The sequence below is a fragment of the Dreissena polymorpha genome, chromosome 14 (assembly GCF_020536995.1).
Source record: "Dreissena polymorpha isolate Duluth1 chromosome 14, UMN_Dpol_1.0, whole genome shotgun sequence".
NCBI classification, from domain to species: domain Eukaryota; kingdom Metazoa; phylum Mollusca; class Bivalvia; order Myida; family Dreissenidae; genus Dreissena; species Dreissena polymorpha.
The window spans coordinates 16,890,398-16,912,723 of record NC_068368.1 but is presented as its reverse complement, the minus strand read 5'-3'; positions in this window follow the sequence as shown (position 1 = coordinate 16,912,723).

Genomic DNA, 22,326 nt, shown 5'->3' with positions numbered 1-22,326 from the left:
GCCAATATTTTACATCACCAGAAATGTTGCACGTGTTGAGTATTAAGCTGATATGTTCCATCGTGCAATTATAGATTATACATACATGTCAAATAATATCCGTTCAAATAAGCAATGTTCGATATTTTATGTTTCAATTTTCAACAATGTTAATTGTTCAGGTGGAGACATCTTAAATGTTTATCTTATTCATTGTCCAATTAAAACTTTTCAATAAATAAAAACTTAAATGTTCAAAATGTAAAATATACATTTACTTGTTTTTTTTTAAATCGCATACACAACGTATAAAACTTACAAATGTGCAACGGTAACTTTAACGAACCGCCAATTTCAACTGTTAGCATGTTAATATGTCTAGATTGGTCAACGCGTATCTTTACACATTGCAATGTTAAAAGTTTACATCTGCACAGTTGTAAAGTCGGTATAACAACAATCTATACGCGGTGAATAATATTGGCGGTCTTTCCCTTAATATACGCGGTGGACGCGTCAAAATTATTTTTCGTCTTAGCCAGGAACCAATGCCTCGATTACGGGCCGGGAACAATTGTAAATGTAAACAACCAGTCTTCTGGTGCACAGGTGTTGGGCGCGTAGCCAAGTCATTATAACACTATCAATATCTCATAAAAAATGTTTTCATCATTTTGACCAAACCTTTATATATATATATATATAGATATATATATATATATATATATATATATATATATATATATATATATATATATATATATATATACTATATATATATATATATATATATATATATATATATATATATATATATATATATATATATATATATATATATATATATATATATATATATATATAATCACCTATATCAACATTTTTAAGCCGTTAGTGCCTAAATGGCGATCGATTTTCGTACTATGTACCATTTTGTTGGGAAATGTGTTTTTTGTCCACACCAAACAATAATATAATCGTTATGTTTGAATGTTTATTTCAATCGTGTACGATGACCCGTCATTCACCTTATGCTATTTATCCAACTATTGATTCCGCGCCTCAGAGTTACCGAATACCTGAAACCGAGAACCGTATTTACCTTAAGCGCCTGATCGACATGGGGCTGGACTCGAAATTGCAGATAAATAATTTCCGATTTACAACGATTTCGACGTTATAACGCAAAAAAGGATAAATCTGTGTTGTAAATTGATAAACTCGTATTAGTTTATTGTACTCATGTGGATTATATTCGGTAGCTGGGATATTTCGATAGTTTTACTCTTGTAAAATGTGGCACTGAACGTTCGGTCAGACGAGAGCCGACCTAGCATTACTGCGAGTTCGAGAAGTGTTTTCTTGTAGTTTATGTTGCCAAGTAGCCGTTCGTGGTCATTTTTCGTCACGAGGCAGTCTTTCCTAACAAAATGGTACATAGTTTACGAAAATAGACCACCATTTAGGCACTTAATGGCTTAAAATGTTGATGGATGTCATTTCCTGTGTCAAGAGATACCTATATATATATATATATATATATAGATATATATATATGATTAAAAATGTTGTTTTATGACTTATTGATAGTGTTTAAGTGACTTTGCCACGCGCCTAACACATGTGGCTACTACTAATGACAATGTGTACCCTAACACCGTTTGACTTGAAAATGCGTTGTCATATGTTGAATTGCGATTCGTCAACTTGTATTCTGTACAATTGTATAGTGTACACTAGTTAGATGCTGACGTGTAGCAGATTACTATAACCGATTGTACAACTTATATTCAACATGCTAATGTAGTTTGTCATCAACTTACTTTCAGACGGATCTATTATCTTTTATTTATTATCATGACTATAATATAAGGTATATGAAGATGTAGACTTCATATATGCAGTATCTTCATTGACAGATCTGTAGTTTAAGAAGTTACATGTTTAAACATTTTGTAGAATCGGAAACATGCAACATTGTACACTTTACAATTGTATAAAACAGATATTAAAATGTTGCATTTTAAAATTTCTCTGTTCAACAAATGAGCTTAATTATTCAATACGTGTAACATTTCTGGTGATGAATAATATTGGCGGTCATTCCCTTTCATACACACCGATCTGGTTTCTGAGTAGCTTAAGAAACTTTAGCGAACAGTTGATATAGTATTGACTTTAAAGTCGCACCAATCAAAAATCATAAAAACGCGAAATTTAAAGTTATGGTAGCCAGAACTAGTTTCTGAGCGTTCGTACGTTTGTACAGGACACCTTTTATTACAATATTACAGCCATGAACATTATATTTACCAAACAAAATCTGCAAATTTCACGAAACCATTCGTCTGAACTTTAGTCTCGTCACAAAAATTGTGCGTAAATAACGTCACATTGTTTTGCTTTCGAAAAAAGAAAAAGTTGTACAAATTGACACACGTCAAAAAAACATGTTTATACTGAAATTCAAAGCCTTTTTGCAATCAATTCGAAGAAAACTATAAATTATAACATAAATAAATGCATTTTGCGCAGGTACCGCACCTGCAACCCATTTATAATACATACATTACGTCATATTACACGAATGCAATGCAATCTAAATCTTTGTACCTAAATATTAGTGAAACCCTTTTTTTACTTTTTGTGACATGCTGAAATACTTAAGACAAGACACGGGGTCACGTGTAGCATTGGGGAATTTGATAAGCCCCGTATTCTGGAATGGGAAAACAACAACCTTTGAAATACAAGTATATAATGGATTCACAATAAGATATATTATTTTTAACATTTGGCAGAACAGTGACCCGCATAATATTGAGCAAACAGGATCGGATATTTATTTATGTAGTGCATTTTCAGTCGTGATGTGTTGGAACTTTATTTATTGTTTGACTGTGAGTTGTATTTTGAATTGTAATAGTGAAAAAAGAACCTGATGACTTAGTAAATATTCCCCTCTAAAGGCGGGGGGGATATAAAATTGGCCTTGTCCGTCCGTACCTTAGTTCGTCCGCCCGTCTGTCATAAACAAAATGTTGCGGGGGATATCAATTCAACAAATTTGCTTGTTTATCTGGTTTCTTATTTCTCATTGATAACCCACGACCCATTTGGCTAAATTGGAATGAAATCTGTATGCGGGAAGGCATTACAAGTTGAAAGTCCGAAATTATATATTGTTTAATTTTCCGATTAACTATGTTGATATCCATTTGATGTTTTATGGTATTAAATAAAATTGTAATCATAATTATAAATGGACACAGATAATTACATTATTTTCAACAGTTTGTTCAAATGTGTGCTCAGTTTTGTTTTTTAGGCATATTTGCGAGGTGAACTCACACGTTCAAATAGTCGTTTAATTCAAAGTTCAATAAAACAAATAAGAACACCCGTCATCCTCGATTTTTTTTAAATATCAGCAAAAGAAAGATCAAACATTATGCTATATGTAATAAAAATAATAAAAACTACCGCGTACGTTCTTAAAATGTATTCTGTACTTTAAAATATCTGAGTCATTGTAGATTTAAAAACAAAATACTGATTTCAGTATTATTACATTACATTTGCGTATCAACAACTCATGAATTATTATAATTTGAAAACTCATTATAACTAACGCAGTCCATGGGTAGTGAATCATTGCTTTACATATACGCCATAATTGCCTTCTGTAGTATCTCTATTCACATGCAAACTTGTTACACGAACTGCGAAGATAACATTATTTTTCATATATACTAGAGTTGCGACACCTTAAGGGTTTCGCGGGATGGAATGAGTGGAGAGATCAAATCAAATTGAAAAAAAAATTGGTACGAAAAAATATGTGGGTATGAAAAAAAACAAATTTGGGCATGGAAACAATTTTGAGTCAAAAAAAAAGGGTACAAACAAAATAAGGGTACGAAAAACTATTTAGGTACGAAAAAATGGGTACCAATTAAAAAATTAGGTACGAAAAAAATCGGGAACGAAAAAAATTTGACTACGAACAAATGAGTACGAACAAAATTTGGGTACGAACAACTTTGTGTACGAAAAAAATGGGTATGAAAAAATTAGGGTAGGAAAAAAAACCCATTTGAATACGAAAACAAATTAGAACACGAAAAATATAGGGAACGAAAAAAATTAGGGTACGAAAAAACTATTTGGGTACGAAAAAAATGGGTACGAATAAAAGTTTGGGTACGAAACAAATTTGGGTACGAAAAAAATGGGTACGAAACAAAATTTGGGTACGAAAAAATTTGGGTACAAAAAACATTTGGGTACGAAAAAAATGGGTTCGAAAAAAAAAATGGGTACGAACAAATTTGGGTACGAAAAACATTTGGGTACGAAAAAAATGGGTACGAAAAAAAAAAATTGGGTACGACAAAAATTGGGAACGGAAAACATTTGGTACGAAAAAATGGGTACGAAACAAATTTGAGTACGAAAAAAATGGGTACAAATTTTTTTTTGGTACGAAACATTTGGGTATGAAAAAAATGGGTACCAAAAAAATGGGTACAAAAAAATTGGGTAAAAAAGAAATTTGGGTACGAAAAAAATTGGGTACGAAAAACATTTGGGTTCGGAAAAAAGGGGACGAAAAAAAGAATTGGGTACGAACAAGTTAGGGTACAAAAAACATTTGGGTACGAACAAAATGGGTACGAAAAAAAATTTGGGTACAACAAAATTTGAGGACGAAAAAAATGGGTACAAAAAAAATAGGTACGAAAAAAATATGGGTACGAAATATTATTGGTACGAATTTGTTTATATTTAAAATCAATTTTGAATTGTCTAGCGGGTGAATCGTCTTGTGGGGGTGAATTGTCTTGGGGTTGCTATTAACACTACATATACTTCCGGCTTATCCACGTGTTTATAGCGATTGCGCAATAAAAAACACCACTTTTTCGTCATTTTATCAAAAACTGGATTTTTCCCAGATATGACGAAAACGCCATATACATGAGAAATTTCAGCACAAGTGTCGGGCCAGTTTCAACACTCTCAAATCGCTGCGATACGCTGGAGCTTATCACATTTGAGTCGCCATTATCATTTGTTCAATTGAACGTCCTCAAATGATGACGTCAATATAGCACTCATTCCATAAAAACCAGGAGTCAATAACCCCTGGACTGAAATTTTGAGGAGTCAAATTGAAAAATTCTCGGGTCAATTTTGAAGCGCGTTAATTGTGTTTTTGTCTGTATTATTCAATTTTTTTAGATAAAAACATGCTCCAAGAGTTACACAATATCTAAAAAAGTAATACTGCGTTATTAAATAAAAATACCATGATACATAACACAACATATTTTAATGAATTGGTACACAAAGATAAGGACAAAATATCAATAATTTGTGCGAACAATATCGACTTTTAAGTTTTTCAAAAACAAAACATGTTCATTTTACAACTTTTATTATTTCTATCACTATACTATGTTTATTTGTTAAAATAATAAATGCTCATTAAAATCTACTTCATCATAACACATTTAAGTAATTTAAGATATGTACCTGTAGCACCTTTTCATCACATATTTATCTTGTTATAAAACTTATATTATCATCATCCCTATGATAGCTTTTGTACAAAAACACAATCTAAATGCATGGAACATCTAGTATATCTATTACTGTTTATCCAAATACTATACATGTCGGAAATATATACACTTAAGAATGCCTTACCAGTAGTAGTTTAACTTTAATAATACAAAATTTCCTTGTTGTTATCTGGTTTAAGAAACCTTATTTAATATTTGTTAAATCCAGTTAATGCTATCTCCATTATTGAATCACCATTACTTGTAATTTGAATTGTTGTTGTTGTTTGAATCGCCATTTTTAAATTGAACGCAGGTTTAATGTTAATTTACAATACGTCCGCCATTTACAATGTCAAAGGTCAGACGTAGCAATTTAATTCTACTCGGGTAATTTATATCTAATTGAGAAAATGTGTTTTCTTAATGTTTATGTGTAGTATTATGACTTGTGAGTATAAAAAAACAACGCCCGGGGTAGACCTCTATTCCCTCGATTATAGACCGAGTTTCAAATACTGAAACATTAATTTTGATTAGGAGCACAGGGGGATTTATTACCATGGAACTGGAGATGTTAACTGACTGACACACGGGTTAAATTTTCTATGCGTCAAAATGACGCACGGCAGAAAAAAGGGTTGCGTCAAAAATGAGTCATTTTTAATTTGCTCGCGTCAAAACGCAGGATTCTGCTTCTATTGAAATCCCTGGTCCAATATTTGTTTTGAAGTTAAATATGCATACCGATGTTGATGAAGATTAGACTAACAGTGTGACTTCTGTGGTATAAACATGCATTTTGTTTATTTAATATATTAACCAATTTTGTTAGCTCAAATGACCCAGTGTCAAACTTGGCTGAGATTTAATTTATACAAATCTTCTGACCAAACTTCATTAAGATTTGAGAATAAATTAAAGAAAGCGAAACAGTTTTTCAAATTCAGCCAAGACATCATAAGAACAAATGACCTGACCAAGTTTCTTGAAGGATGCACAGTAAATGTGATTTCTAGAGTGGTAACAAGATTTTACTATAGCCATTGGCCCATATAAGGGAAACTGCTACGCCCTCAACGGCCATGGTTTTAAACCGACAGAACATTTTTAACTATACCCAAAATTAATAAAACCTTATCAAACATTAGTAATTTGAATGACTATACATGTATTAAACACCCCAAAAAACTCATGAATGTAAAATCAAACCCCGTTGTTGTTTACTTTTCAACCCCAGTTTGTGAGAAATAAATGGGTTTCTAAAATTTATCGCATGGAAATGGTATATACAATACTAATAATTCAACTTGTCATAAAAAATTTGAGTGCACAATTATACTTACAGAGTATTCTGTCATATCTATTACCTGTCAATAATACCCGAAAGGGGAGTTAGACAGTATACAGTCTTGGCCAAACATGGCCGGACCGACGAACACGTCCTGTAAAATTGTGTAAGGTCAGGCCTGTCTGTCAAATTTACAGGACTCATTGTCCGGTAAAAAAAACAAAAACAAATTCATAGGTTTGTTTATGGCTCTGAAAGTTTTCTGAGGTGCAAAAATAGCAATAGCGTCTTTATACATGTGCTTTTCCATACCAACTCACTTTCTGCTGACGGAATTTTCCGAGGGCACCTGATTGGTCTATTTACGTGCATCTTACAAATGCGGGTCAGGACGGTCCAAATCCATGACGGCCTAGTCCCTTAACAAGATAATCATAAATCTGATTATTACAATTTAAATGATGCAGATATCAATTTGTGTGGTTTTAATAGCAATAGTAATGTATAATAATGATCGTTGTAATTCAAACCGTTATTATCTTGGCTATCAATGTCCACGCGTGAAACAGGCCGGTTGTCATTTATCGAGGCCATTGTAAGTTTAGGCTGTATTGACCAGACTCATACCTGACATGCACGCTAAGCATAGCTTAGCTAAAAAAGTATAAAGTACTTTTGTTTTGGAAATTGTTCTTAAGATATTACAAAGAAGCGATTCCTGTTTATATTAACTGTTAACATGCGTTCAGCATTTAATTTTTTTTTTTTCTAAACAAGACTAGTACCATGTATGGCGTGTATTATTATTTAACGTCAGATACAAATGTGTGACCTTAAAATTAATACCTATTCAATAATTTTATCATTTTATATCATAAACACCTTGATCCCGGCAATGAAACCAAGTTATTTTACTAACTATTATATTCTGTAGCCAGTAGGTCCTATAAAAAAAGAGCGGGTCCTGTATTTTTTCCCATTTTACAGGACCTTCTGTCCAGTAAATATTTGCCTAGTTTGAATTTGACTGAGCATATATAGATAGATAGAAAAACCACACGCTGCACATATTACAGGCTTTTGTATTGCTGATATTTAATTTCTTCTTTGCATATTCAATTGATAAAAAAACTCAAATGGATGTCTATTCTTAGTTTGCTGTCTTATTGTACCCTCAAATTATAAATGTTTCTTCAATGATTGAATTTTCAGAAACCTCATTCTTTAAAAGAAATTTTCAAAGTTATTTGGTTAAAGCCACACACTTTGAAATGAAATACATGTTAATCAATACATAAAGATGCAATTTGAAGGTGTGCAAAATTGTCATTAAATCTATAGCCTTACATGTGTATATTCTAATTGGCATAAGTAAAATTAAATCTATAGCCTAGTTAGAAAGTAATATATTATTGTTTAAATGGTACCGCTTTTAAACCGAAAGTAGGATTTGTAGACATATACGTCTATTTTGACAAATGCAATTATTTTTAAGTTTTAAAGCGCAAAAAAGATTGATTTCTACCTTGTAATCACCAGATATATTCTAAATGGCAAAGATAAAAATATGTTTATTATTTATACATAAATTTACTATGTCATGCAGTTAATTTTTAGGTGTGTGGCTTTCAGTCATTTACAAAGTTGAGCAAATATAATCATTTGTCTAAAAATAAATCATCCTCTGAAGCCCCCACTGAGATTCAAACTCAGACCTCTTTCCTCCGTGAAGGAAAGTATTCTATCTTGAAATACAAGGGCATGTAAGAGGAAAGTTAGTTATTTTAAATCTATCAACAAATAGATTTGAACAATATTTATATGTTATTAAAATATGCAAACAGCCCATAAGTTTATTTTTCACATGACCTTCATTACAGAACAGACATCTCTGAATCTGCAATACATTACATTCTTAAGTGTTAACAAGGTAAATGTTGACGACTAACAACAGACGACAGACAAAAGGCGATCACAAAATCCAGAGTTTAAAAGAATTTACGATACACGAGATACGTATTTCATACTTTAAAAGAGCGAAGGAGTCATAAAAAACTTAATTTATTATTAACAACACGCTTACCTCAATTTTAACTTTAACCCAATGCTTTAAACAATAAAGTTACAATGATATGAACTTCCATTTTCTGTTCTTCCTTCCCTTTCTCATAAATTATTTAAAACCACACTATTTTTTAATAATAAAAGTATTAAATGTTAACCATTCTGACCTTAAACACAATATAGGAAACCGTACATCCAACTTGTCGTCATTAAAGTCCAGAGTTTACATGAAATTATGTTACACGAGATGTGTATTTCATACTACACTACGCGACCCGTGATTTTTGCTGCAATTCTCGCATCACCGCATGTACATGTAACATATATGTATACATTTACATTATACATTGCAATAATAAAGCTTTTGTTGTTGTTGTATACAATGGGCGTATTAGCTAAAATACTCCCGTTCGACATGAATTTGATGAAGTAATGTCGGAAGCTTTAACGGCTCCAAATTAATATAACAGCGCAGAATGATCATGCAATAATTATTGAACATAACATGTAAACATTATTTAATTATATTCCAGGCCCGAATACACTACCACTTTTCAAATTCCATATTGTTGCCATATACATGTAGCACTGTCTAAATTGAAAGTTGCATAGTGTTTTGTCATTGGTCTGTTATAAATACCTTGTTTCTCTATACATGGTATTTGATTTAGACAAAACTAATAATTTGGTAATTTACGAGAAATATGATATAAGCTTTTTAAATACGCTCGACCCACATTATGCACTGTACTCTTTACACTTCTGAAAAATGGCGTAGTCACATGGTTGTGTTAATGAAATTCTCAAGCATATTTACCGACATAAATGTTTAAGATTATTTTTTTCGTAAGTGAAGTTGTAATTATGTTGGATTATTTGATAATTGTGAACATTAGAAAAGCGTTATGTATACAGTTATCGATACAATTCGGTTTATATGCATGAATTGCTGAATCATCGATGTCACCGATATCCACTGCAATCACGGCGAATCACCGCAAAACTGAGGGGAATCAGGGCGAAGATTATCTTGCTCTCGCGCGAAGGCAGAGTGACGAATCACGTGAAATCGCGGTGATTTTCCACTCAAAAAGCAAACTGTCCGCCTTGACTCCGCAAATTAGGCAACAATCACGGGTCACGTAGTGTATACATTGTATATACAGAAGCGAAGGAGTCATAAAAAAACTAAATTTAGTATTAACGACACGCTTACATTTACATCAATTTTAACTTTAATCCTTTGCTTAAAACAATAAAGTTACAAAGATATGAACCTCCAATTTTGGTCATCCTTCTCTTTGTCAAAATTTATTAAAAACCACACTATTTTTTTTAAATTTGTGTATCAAATGCTAACCATTCTTACCTAAAACATGATTAAGGAAACCGAAATTTTGACGCAGCGAGTTATTTTATTCTTATGGAAGATTAAATTATGCATGACAAAAATACAATCGGAAATATTTTTACAATCTTTTGAGGCTTTAAAAAAGATTTTACTGTTAAATAAAATAACACGTCTGACTTGTCGTCATTAAAATCCAGAGTTTGAATGAAATTACGTTACACGAGATACGCATTTCATACCATATAAGAGCAAAGGAGACATAAAGAACTAAATTTAGTATAAGCGACACGCTTACCTAAATTTAAACTTTAACCCAATTCTTAAAACAATAAAGTTGCAAGATACGGTAACATGCACGCACTTTGTAAACAAATCTCAAATTCATTTGAACTCCACACTAATTCCATCACGCGAAACCCTTAAGGTGTCGCAATACAGAAGCGAAGGAGTCATAAAAAAACTCAATTTAGCATTAACAACATGCTTACATGTACATCAATTTTAACTTTAATCCTTTGCTTAAAACAATAAAGTTACAAAGATTTGAACCTCCAATTTTGGTCATCCTTCTCTTTCTCAAAATTTATTAAAAACCACACTATTTTTTTTTTAAATTTGTGCATCAAATGCTAACCATTCTTACCTAAAACATGATTAAGGAAACCGACATCTTTACGCAGCGAGTTATTTATTCTTATGGAAGATTAAATTATGCATGACAAAAATACAATCGGAAATATTTTTACAATCTTTTGATGCTTTAAAAAATATTTTACTGTTAAATAAAATAACATGTCTGACTTGTCGTAATTAAAATCCAGAGTTTTAATGAAATTACGTTACACGAGATACGCATTTCATACCATATTAGAGCAAAGGAGACATAAAGAACTAAATTTAGTATAAGCAAAACGCTTACCTAAATTTAAACTTTAATCCAATTCTTAAAACAATAAAGTTGCAAGACACAGTAACATGCACGCACTTCCATTTTCTCTGATTTTTTTGCGTTCCATTTCTCAAAATTTATTTACAACCACACTAATTCTTAATTACATTTGTATCAAATGCTTAACATAACAAAGCCGTAATCCTGTCGCTGTAAGTTATTTTATTCCTATGAAAATTTAAATTATGCATGGCAAACACAAAATCCAAAATAATATTGGATTCTTTCTATGCTTAAAAACATATTTAACTGCACGACTGACTTGTAGTCATTAAAATCCAGAGTTTAAATGAAAATACGCCACACGAGATATAGCTGTATTCCATATCAATTCATGTGTGCTGAACAAAGGGGCAAATATACACTAGGCTTACAATGCTCAAACCAAAAGGTTCCAAATTGTTGCAAACAAATAAATTAAACATTCACATTTATCAATTATAATTACAAGCTATTTGTTTTTGTACTGCTATAAATTGTGGTGTGGTCAACCTATATGAGAATCAGGTGAACCACTGCCCTAATCAGAAATCAGTCTGAATTAATGTTACTCAGCTTTACATATTCTACTAATTATTCATTAAATAAAAATATTAAATCTTGACAGAACTTTGTCAAGTGGACGATGCTTATAATTTGAGAAGTTAATGAATTTTAATCATCGAGGGGGGGTATTCCAGACGTTAAACATTGCATCATTACATGGAAAAACAGCTGCACAACTGTATGCGAAAAGGTAAAACAGTATATTCTATCGAGAACTAACTTGCATAGCAACGTCCGAAATGTGCAAACTCCGACATCTATTTCGATATTTATAAATTCAAGATTTAACGTTAACTGAACTGTTGTACAGAAATCAAACTATAAAACTTGTGTTTTGATAAAAATAATAAGCAAAGCAAACCAAAAAAACCCTTTTAACGGCAAAACAATTAATTTATCCAATATTCAACACATGTATTTCCATTCAAATTATGCCCTTGAACTTTAACGGTTGATTGTCGTTTCGTTCCACTATCAGTTCGTGCCACTAATATTTGTGTTGTTTATTTTTCAAGGTAAGTTTCGTAAGAAATAAATGTGTTTGAAAACTTTCTCGTATGGTAATGGTATATAAAATTCAACTCATCGGACAAATTCAATAACACAATGACACCAAGTTTTCTGAACAACCGTACACAGCGCAAAATGCGGGAGCCGCGTGATGTCTATTTCCATATCCACGGGTGTGTTTATGTCAAATGCTAGTGTTTTTCAATAGATCGTATACTTATCTAAAAAACGGCGAAGTAGCGTACACTTTAATTATTTTGATGATGTTATTTTGTAAATAATTTCTCGCGTTCTTTTCGAACGTTCATTGGCAGCCATTTTGATTATTGGTTGTATACTTCCGAAATTATGTGTTTTAATGACTCTCAAAAATGTTTTTAGTGCAAAAATGGTAGTTTTAAGTATCGATTTCTCGGATTTATTATATATATTTTGTTAACTTATTTGCGTTTAAATTTGATTGTTTGTTGTTTACTTGCGAACTATTTTTCATGTGTACGCTAGTGGATATGTAATCAGGTTACCATATTTACATCAATGAAATTTAACTGTTGTTTGTTTTTGTTTGTTTTGTTAATATTTTCTAAACGGGTTCAGCTTCGTATGTTAAACGCAATATGAACTTATTTATTAATTTGGGAATAAAATCGCAATATGTATTAATTAATATCAAATTTGAAGTGTCTATCGCGTGAATTGTCTCCTTGGGTTGAATTGTGTTTGGGTTGCTATTAACGCTATTAACGCTTCCGGCGAGAACTCATTTTATAGCGATTGCGCAATAAAAAACACCACTTTTTCGTAATTTTATCAAAAACTGGACTTTTCCCAGATATGACGAATACGCCATCGTGTAGATCGAGTTCTGGTCCATATACATGTCAATTTTCAGCAAAAGTTACCGACCAGTTTTCAAGACTCCCAAATCGCTGCTATACGCTGGAGCTTAACGAATTTTAGCCCCCTTTATCATTCGTTCGATTGAACGTCATCAATGATGACGTCCAATACAGCACTCATTCCATATTTTCCTAGCAATTCCAATAATATGGTACTGCGTTTATATACATTAATTCATACAAATGATATGCAGTGAATTGGTGAAGTCATATCAAGAATAATACCGTTGATATGACGTTTTAAGTGTACTGTATACGTATTGTCTTTAATTGAATACTTAATTAACCTTATGTTATGATCTCGATACACATATTTTATCATTTGTATTTCCATTATATTTAAATCTACATTTGCATACAGAAATACATTGATAAAGTCATGTCAAGAATTAAAAAAAATGTGGTATGCCCCTTTAAATGTATTCAATTATCTTTTTTTGTTTGGTTCAATATTAACTTATATTTGTTTGATCTTGCTACACATAATTTGTGTTTTCACTTAAATTAAAATCCACTTTTGCATTGGCATACATAAAACATTTGTCAAGTCATGTCAAGAATTACAATTAATACTGTTGATATGCCCCTTTAAATGTTTTGTATACATCTTTTTTAAGTTGGATGATGTATTAACCTATCATTACTGATCTTGTTACAAAATTCTCGTATTTTCATTTACATTTAGATCTATTTTTTCATTGGTATACAGCAATCCATGTACTAGTATGTGTTTTGACCTGCACCATTACAACACGGTTTTCACTGCGTTTTTAAATAGTTTTTTAATACATGCAATCAAACTGCATTTGTGAAAAACGACCCCGGTGACCTATTGTTTTATTTTTATATTTGTATTAAGTTATAAATCATAATATAAACATTTTGGTAAATTTGGAAAAAAATCTAGGTGGAGCAAGGATTGCAAAAATAACAAGAGCACCGCATAACGGGTGCCAACGCTCGGCTGCGGGTGCAGTTTTGAATGAATAAAAGCTTGTTAGATTTTTTTTTTAGAGGTCACAGTGACCTTGACTTTTGACCTAGTGACCCAAAAAATGGGAGTGGCGCAAAGAACTCATCAAGATGCATCTACATATGAAGTTTCAAAGTTTTAGGTGGGAGCACTTTGATTTTAGAGCCAATGTTAATGTTTTATCACGGCGGACGGCAGACGCCGATCGGCGGTCGACGAGCTGGCAATGACAATACCTCGGGTTTTCTCCGATAACCGCCGAGCTAAAATGACTTTGATGCATTTTATTTATTTTCATATGTGAAATTCTGTTGTTTTTGTTTTTGTTTAAAAATTTAAAAAACAAACATGAATGAATTGATTCATGTAACAAAAAATAAGAATTTGCAGTCAAATTAAAACAGTATTACAGATTTTTTTAGAAATAGAGGTTGTTTTCAACACTTTTCTCATTAATTTACTCAAGGTTTCATATAATTACCTTATTGGTGAATTGTTCTTGTGCTGAAATATGCTTGTTGTTCAAGTGCGAATAGAAAATGAACAACACCGGTGGCCCATGATTTTTATTTTTATTTTTCTATCCACAACAGATGGTTCCACCTAAATACCAAAAATTATCAAATTCTAGGTGTAGCAAAATTTGCATTAAAACTGCAGCATACGCCCTTAATATATGAAATTTTCTATGGAGCATACTCTTATTTCTTTTTTTATTTAAAGTAATAAAAATATTACTTGTATATAGGTACTGTAAAAATACTATAAATTCTTTGCTTTTTTCATGAATAAGATTAAGAGATGTACTGAATTACAGTACCTAAACTAATTTACTTCCAGGTTAAACCAATCTGGTTGGACAGGGACATCAAATTTCAACTCTTGTGTCGTCCAGCTGGGCCATAGGATTGTTTGAGAAGCTTACAAAAAATAATTTCCCACACTATTTAAAATGTGTGTGTTTGATATTTTCGCTTTATGAAAATGTAATGAATACTTAAAAAACAAAGTTGACATACATGATATGTGTTAGTTTTACAACATAGGATGACCACGGCATTGTACTGTTGACTAGATAATTAGAATACTTGAGAGGTTGGCATGGCAAGTCTTGGAAACTGACCATGGATAGTTAATGTGCATCTGTGTTGACAAAACAGTATTAACAATGTTGGATAAATGCTTACCTCAAACTTGCTCCAAGAAACTTGACTTCAAAGATGATTGTGTTTTATGTCTAAAGCACTATAGTTATGAAACAAAAATATGTTATGTTAGTTTAATAGAAATACTGCTGACGACAACTCGAACCATGGGGAGAAGTTTAAAAACAAAGTTATACTACAGAACTTAGATATCCGAATGTTCTATGTTCCTCTCCGATTCCCGGGACACAGAGTTCATAATTTTGGTCTAAAATCGAGGCAATCTATAGCCTAACTGCACTGCATACTTTATGTATCGCTATCCTAAGTATTGGACATGATTTGCACTTTGTTTTCCTTCAATTGACAACTGTCCATGGGCGCGGCCATTATGCTCGAAAGAAGTCCAAAAATCAAATGGCGCCCACGTTATACCAGAGGCTGGTTTATGCAATAAAAAGCCGGTTGGGTCCAGAGTGACGCGCACCTGCAAAGTTTAGATTCCGCCTACTGGTTGGCAGAAGGTGGTATTCAAGGTGCAGAATAAACGGGGTTTTCACACGGGCTGGACAGAATGTAAACACGCCGATAGAACTTTATTTTTACAAATATCTCAAGTTATTGCAATATATTTACAAAAACCTTTAGTGCATTAAAGACCGTTTTTCTTGCACTTTTTGCCGATATCTTTAGGTATAAGAATACATCATTGAATACGTTTATACTCGGTAACAAAATTTCACGATACGTGACGATACTTGTGAAGTACTGTAGTGTTTACCACAGTAAGATCTTTCGGGTTACATCTACAACTACTGGAACTACTAGCAATGATAATACATAAGATACTCACATAAACATCGACTGGAATCCTCGTCAGGATGGCATCAATCGTCCTCGACGTCCTCGAGGGAAAAGCGTCGGTTCGTCGGCCACACTCGGCGGGTACACGTCACGGAATGGCACTTATACCTTGTGGGAATGCTTCTCCAGAGAAATGCGAATTATCACACAGTCACAGGCTAACATACAAAGGCTCTGGATCACTGGTCCACACTTATCTTCCTGGCAATACTTACCTCAGGGCAACACGTCCATCCACGTCCGCAGCCAGTTCACGAAGAGCGCGCGTCATCACGAGTGAGCCAATCCAGCTCCTTGCGTTTTGGTCGACGGTTCCCTAACACGCGAAACGTGCGTGTTTCGTGGGCTGGTCACCGGCACTACAGTACACGGGGAATTTTTGAACAAAAACGGCGTATTAAATACGTTTGATGTGTTTCACATTGCCATAAGCAGAAAAAAATCTGTTTTTTATGCACTAGTTGAAAAATTGTTTTAAACAGTTATTTATAAAACATAAGCAGCATTTACCGGTGTATTTACATTCATTAACGTTCAAATGGAAGCCAACGAAATCACGTGATCCTGCACCCTGGTATTATTAATATTAGCGCGTATAGACCAGTTTATTGCTATTTTTACAATCTAGGTTTCCGCGCATCCCCACTGACTGGTTGGCAAAAGTACTGTTAACCGTAACGTAATCAAAGCACCGATGGCATTGAAGTACTTTTGGCAAGATCCAGGGAAGTTTCTGCTGAGGTGAATGTTCAAGGAAAAATTAACAGAATAAAAATTTAAATGAGCATAAAAATAAAAACGTTGGCGAAAAGGAATAAATACAGTTAAATGCAAAATAGATTATGAAACATTTCAAGCGTCAATTGAATCAATAACAAGTGACAAAATTGTCACAAAACCAGGTTTTCAATTTGAAAAAAAAAACAACTGATAAAGGGAGACAATTCAAAATGTGCATTGTTACCCCCTTTGTGTTAAATTCAATCTATTTTTACTCGTGGCGACCTTGATTTCAATTTGAAAAAAGTCTGATAAAGGGAGACAACTCAAAATATGCGTTGTGTCTGATTGTTCCTAGTTAACCCCCTTGTTTCAAACTCAATCTATTTTTAGTCGTGGCGACCTTGACCTTAGAGATATCGACGTTATTCTTTCGCGCGACACACCGTCCAATGATGGTGAACACATGTGCCAAATGATTTTAAAATCTCACAATGAATGACATAGTTATGTCCCGGACAAGTTCATTTATGGCCATTTTTGACCTTTGAACTCAAAGTGTGACATTGACCTTGGATATATCGACGTTATTCTTTCGCGCGAAACACCGTCTAATGGTGGTGAACAAATGTTTTAAAATCGCAGAATGAACGACACAGTTATCGACCGGACAAGCTTGTTCCGCCCGCCCGACATTCGCCAATCTAATAACCACTGTTTTTCTTTCGGAAAACCTGGTTAAAATATGGCCGTAGTTCGCTCAACAAAATGTAAACTTGTATGCTTATGACATGGAAATGGATAAGTCCAAAGGCACTTACACGTGTGGATCATTGGGGATGAGAATGTTTAGCTCGCCAATATAAACCTGGCACTGACTTTTATGCATGAATATATTAGTTTCCGTTATTGAAGAGAGTTTGGACTAAGGAAAAATATGTTATGACTTCAATAAACTCATGCGAAACGTGCACTATTTAAACCGAATGCAAATACGGGAAATCTAAGCGTATACCGCGGTAATTAGAACTTATTGAGTTCATGAGTGCCGGGTTAATGTTGTCAAGCTGTATAGAATGTTTGACATGTAAACATCACAGTGATAACTCATTTTACGTATAAATGTAATCGTTAAATAAATGTTAAAGAAGGTTGCTTGGCTAAGAAACTAGGGGCCTGTTTTGTCAGAATGTGAATAGAAACTACAACAATAACACAGGGACAAAATTTATTTTGAAAATAACAGTAAAAAGACATGCATGAAGACCGATAGCGATTAAACTCATCAAAACATTAACGGAATAGACATTAGTAGCTTACTTTTTTACCTGCTCATCAAAGATGTAGCAGAACAAATGTAATATAACAACTGCTACGAGTTGGCATGTATACATGGCATGTTTTGGCAAATATAACGGAACGAGTATATTCTGTTAGGTACAACCTTATCTGAGTGCCAAATATTGGTAACGGATGAAAGACGATTTTCAAAAAGGTTCAGGAAATCATTGTTGCAATACAAAAATAATTTTTACAATTACCATTTGGTCAACTAAAAATATTGTAACCACCAAGTATTCGAGTTCAATACTTAGCACAGTTAATAACTGATCACAATTATTGCTTAGATGTATTAATATTACATGAAGTGAAGGACAAGGCAAAGTTGCTGTTGTACATAATAACTTGCACCGGAATGATGAACCAAGCACATGTTGCGTTACTGTACAACATAATTACCTCTAACAAATGGATACTGGCACATATGTGTGTGTTTTCAATAGTGAAATTCGATTATGTGATATCAATTGTTTATCATACAATCTTACAGCCTCACTTAAATTAAGATTTTGAAAAAGGAAGGAAAACTGCATCTTTTCACGAAAAATATCCAGATATGAATGAATAACATTATAATTGAGAACGAGTAGCGCTACCAGTATGTAAATAATTGGACTGAGGCAGACAACCATACCCATGACCATGTCTGTATACAGTGTTGTAGTTGCAGAATACACGAGAGGTGTGATATTGGAAAAAAAACTTAAGGAAATACAAATACCCTATCCCGCATACCAGTAAATGGGAGATAAATAAAATGTGTAGATTCAGAAGTTAAGAGTTAGTGGTAAAGCTAGTTCTGAAATGAAAAAGTGGAAATTTGCTGAAATGATGCGAAATCACACCCTTTTTCATTAAATAGTGAACAAAGAAAACATCGTTGATAACAATCATATTTAGCTATCAATATTTTTTTAAAGAGTATCTAGAGGATGTTATGTCTTTTAGACATTTATTCTTGTGTGTGAATAATTTCGTAAAATGTTAGTTTAATTTTGTAGAAAAAAAATCAGACTCGATCCAAATATATTTAATCAAAGTACTGACAGTACTGGTGTGACGATGCTTTTGAAGAGGATGGATATAAAGCATCAATTTAAGTTTATCTACATCACCACACTTGTGTATGTGGGTACGAAAAAAAATTGGTACGAACATTTTGGGTACGAAAAAATTATGGCAAAAAAAATTCGGTTACGAAAAAACAATTGGGTACGAACAAAAAATTGGGGGGACGGGAACGTAGTACCCCTGGGGAACTTTACCCACAATCGCACATTCTTGGCCCTTTCCGTCAAACATCGGATAAGTACCTCGAAGGAAAATACACATTTATGACGTACCATTTGGGTCGAAAGTCAACAATAGGTAAAAAGAGAAATGTACTTTAATGTACAATATGTACGTCGAAGTACATTTTTTGTACTTCGAAGTACAAAATTGTAATTCGACGTACAGTTTTTACTGACCCTTGAGTGTTAGCCAATCAGAAGACACATTACATCTGTTGATTTAAGAGATATTTGACATTGAACATTATTTATTATTATTTATACCAAATTATGCGCCTATCGACCGCTAACTAATAGATATTGAGCGTATTTATTGAACATTATTTTTATTATTTATACCAATTATGCGACTATCGACCGCTAACGCATAGATATTGTGCGTATGTAATGACCTGGCGTGGCGGAATTAACCTCTGACTTATGCAAATAATGGTTAACACAAAATACGACCAAACCAGGGAGGTTATTATCAATTTTTAATCCCGTAATCGTTTGGTAACTGTTTGGTTACCGTTGGGAATTTCCTACACAGTAATGCCCTGTACCGTGATATTCCGCCCCGCATGGTCAATAAATACTCACAATATGTTTGATAATTTTAATTTTAAAAAAGGTAACCTTGAATCTTCTTCAAATGGATATATAATCTATTTCAATGCATTAAAAACTCGAAACTTCTATGTGAAATGGTTTTTTTATTAATTTTGATATTTTTTATTTATTTTGTCCTCAATTTAAACAAGAATATCAGTGAAACTGATGGATGCCCCCCGATGATGCTCTTTGTCAATCTATGTGTTAATAATCGCCTAAAAAAGTCTATTATTAGCCTCTGTAACCTTGACCTTGACCCCAGTGACCTCAAACCTCATCAAAAGGTAGAGGTCCGTGCAAGGTACCTACATGCCAAATATGAAAGAGATCGGTAAAGTATTGAAGGTGCTATGAGCAACGGTAACAAAAGTGTGACGGAAGGAAGAAAGTACGGAAGGAACTTCAAACTGGCAACTATATGCGCCCCGAAAATTTTCGGGAAGCATAAAAATAGATTTTAAACATTTATTATGAATAAATCTTAAGGAAAAGCGGCTCAAGAGACAAGTGTTTTGATTGGCTGTTCAGAAAATTTGTACGTCGAAGTACAAACATGTACGTCGAAGTAAAAATTGTACTTCGACGTACAAATATATACTTCTACGTGTATTTCATATTTGTACGTCGAAGTACAATTTTTGTACTTCGACATACATATTGTACGTCAAAGTACATTTCAATGGTCACCTAGTAGGTCTTGTTGACTTTCGACACAAATGGTACGACATACACATTTCGTAAGCGGTAATGCGGTCCTACCTAAGCGCGTCAAAATGTAAGCGAAATATGTAAACAAAGTGGTAGCCTGTCAGGAATGTACGAATTAATGAAGAAAATCGTGTATTGATGTAAGTTTATTGAAGAAACAGAAATATATTAAATAAGCAATGGCGATATTTTTCTCAGCCACATAATTGTTGATAGTTTGATATGACAGAATGAAAGTGAAAGTAGAACTGTCAAAAATGACAACCTGTCAATGTGTTGATTTTGCTGACACGAGAGGGCGATTACACTCAATGTGTTCACATTTTTTACCATATGCTTTGTCAATGACCTTTATTGCTATCATGTAACTGCATGATTGTGTATATGTTTACAATACACAAAGAATAAATAATGATATAAATAAACTGATTGAGCTTATAATAATCTGATAACTATAGCCAGGTCAATAACGTACATAAAATACAATTGTTTGTCCTGATTTCATGAAGACATGATATATTTATGTGCATAGAGTATCAAGATATGGGGTGATCCGCAAATAAAAAGTATTTTTTATCTGTGTTGTGCAGGCTCTTTTTCCATGACTGTGAAAGTTATATTTTCATGTGAAAAGGATGTCAGTTTTTTTTCTAAAGTATTTCATTCAACCATTGAATATAATGAACTGTTCTGCATATAATTTGCCATTTTGATAGGTGTTTGTTAGGTGATCAACAGGAGATGACCAGGGTGCCAGAGAAAAGGGCTGAAAATTTGAGATCTGGTCAGGGCTTCATATAATAGTGGTTAAATGGTATACATTTTATATCTGCCCGTACGAAAATGTTAGACAAATTCCACCAGAAACTTAGACCGAACCCACCCTGAAAATGCAAAAATATCTGTTTAACTGCAAGCAATAGGCGGACACTGAATTCTGAAATACATCCGTCTAAGAAAATCAGAATTCCGCCTTAATCTTAACAGGAAAATGGTCCATCTAAGGCGGAAAAAGAAAGGCGTGTTTTTTCCGTGTTAAATGAGCGGATAATATTACTTTGCTCTTTTACTTAGGGAGAGTTTTTCACTTTGATATAAAAGTAAGTACTTAAATTAACATTTCATTTTCAGATTATGTCATAGAATTGGGAAGAAAGGTTGCTGGTGGCATAACATTTCCCATCTCGGACCTCGAAAGCCGCATCACAAATGAATTGAGGAATTCGTTTGCAAGAAAGCACTGTTGAAAAAACATCTTGTGAAAAAGTTCAAAATAAAGATTAATTCGAATTATACGATTAGTGCTCCTGGGCTAGGCCTAATGACAGAGTGTCTCAGTACCTTGCCGCCCCAAGATCCAAACCTGCCCCCTTTGACCCCTAACATGCCCTTAATTGGATCTGATTACATTATTTTACAGAAAATTCAATGAATATTTAATAAACTAATTTTATTTTAACAGTGAAACTAGTTTTATCAATTAAAAAATATTAAAAATGAAAATGCATGTAATATTAAATAATATGCATATAA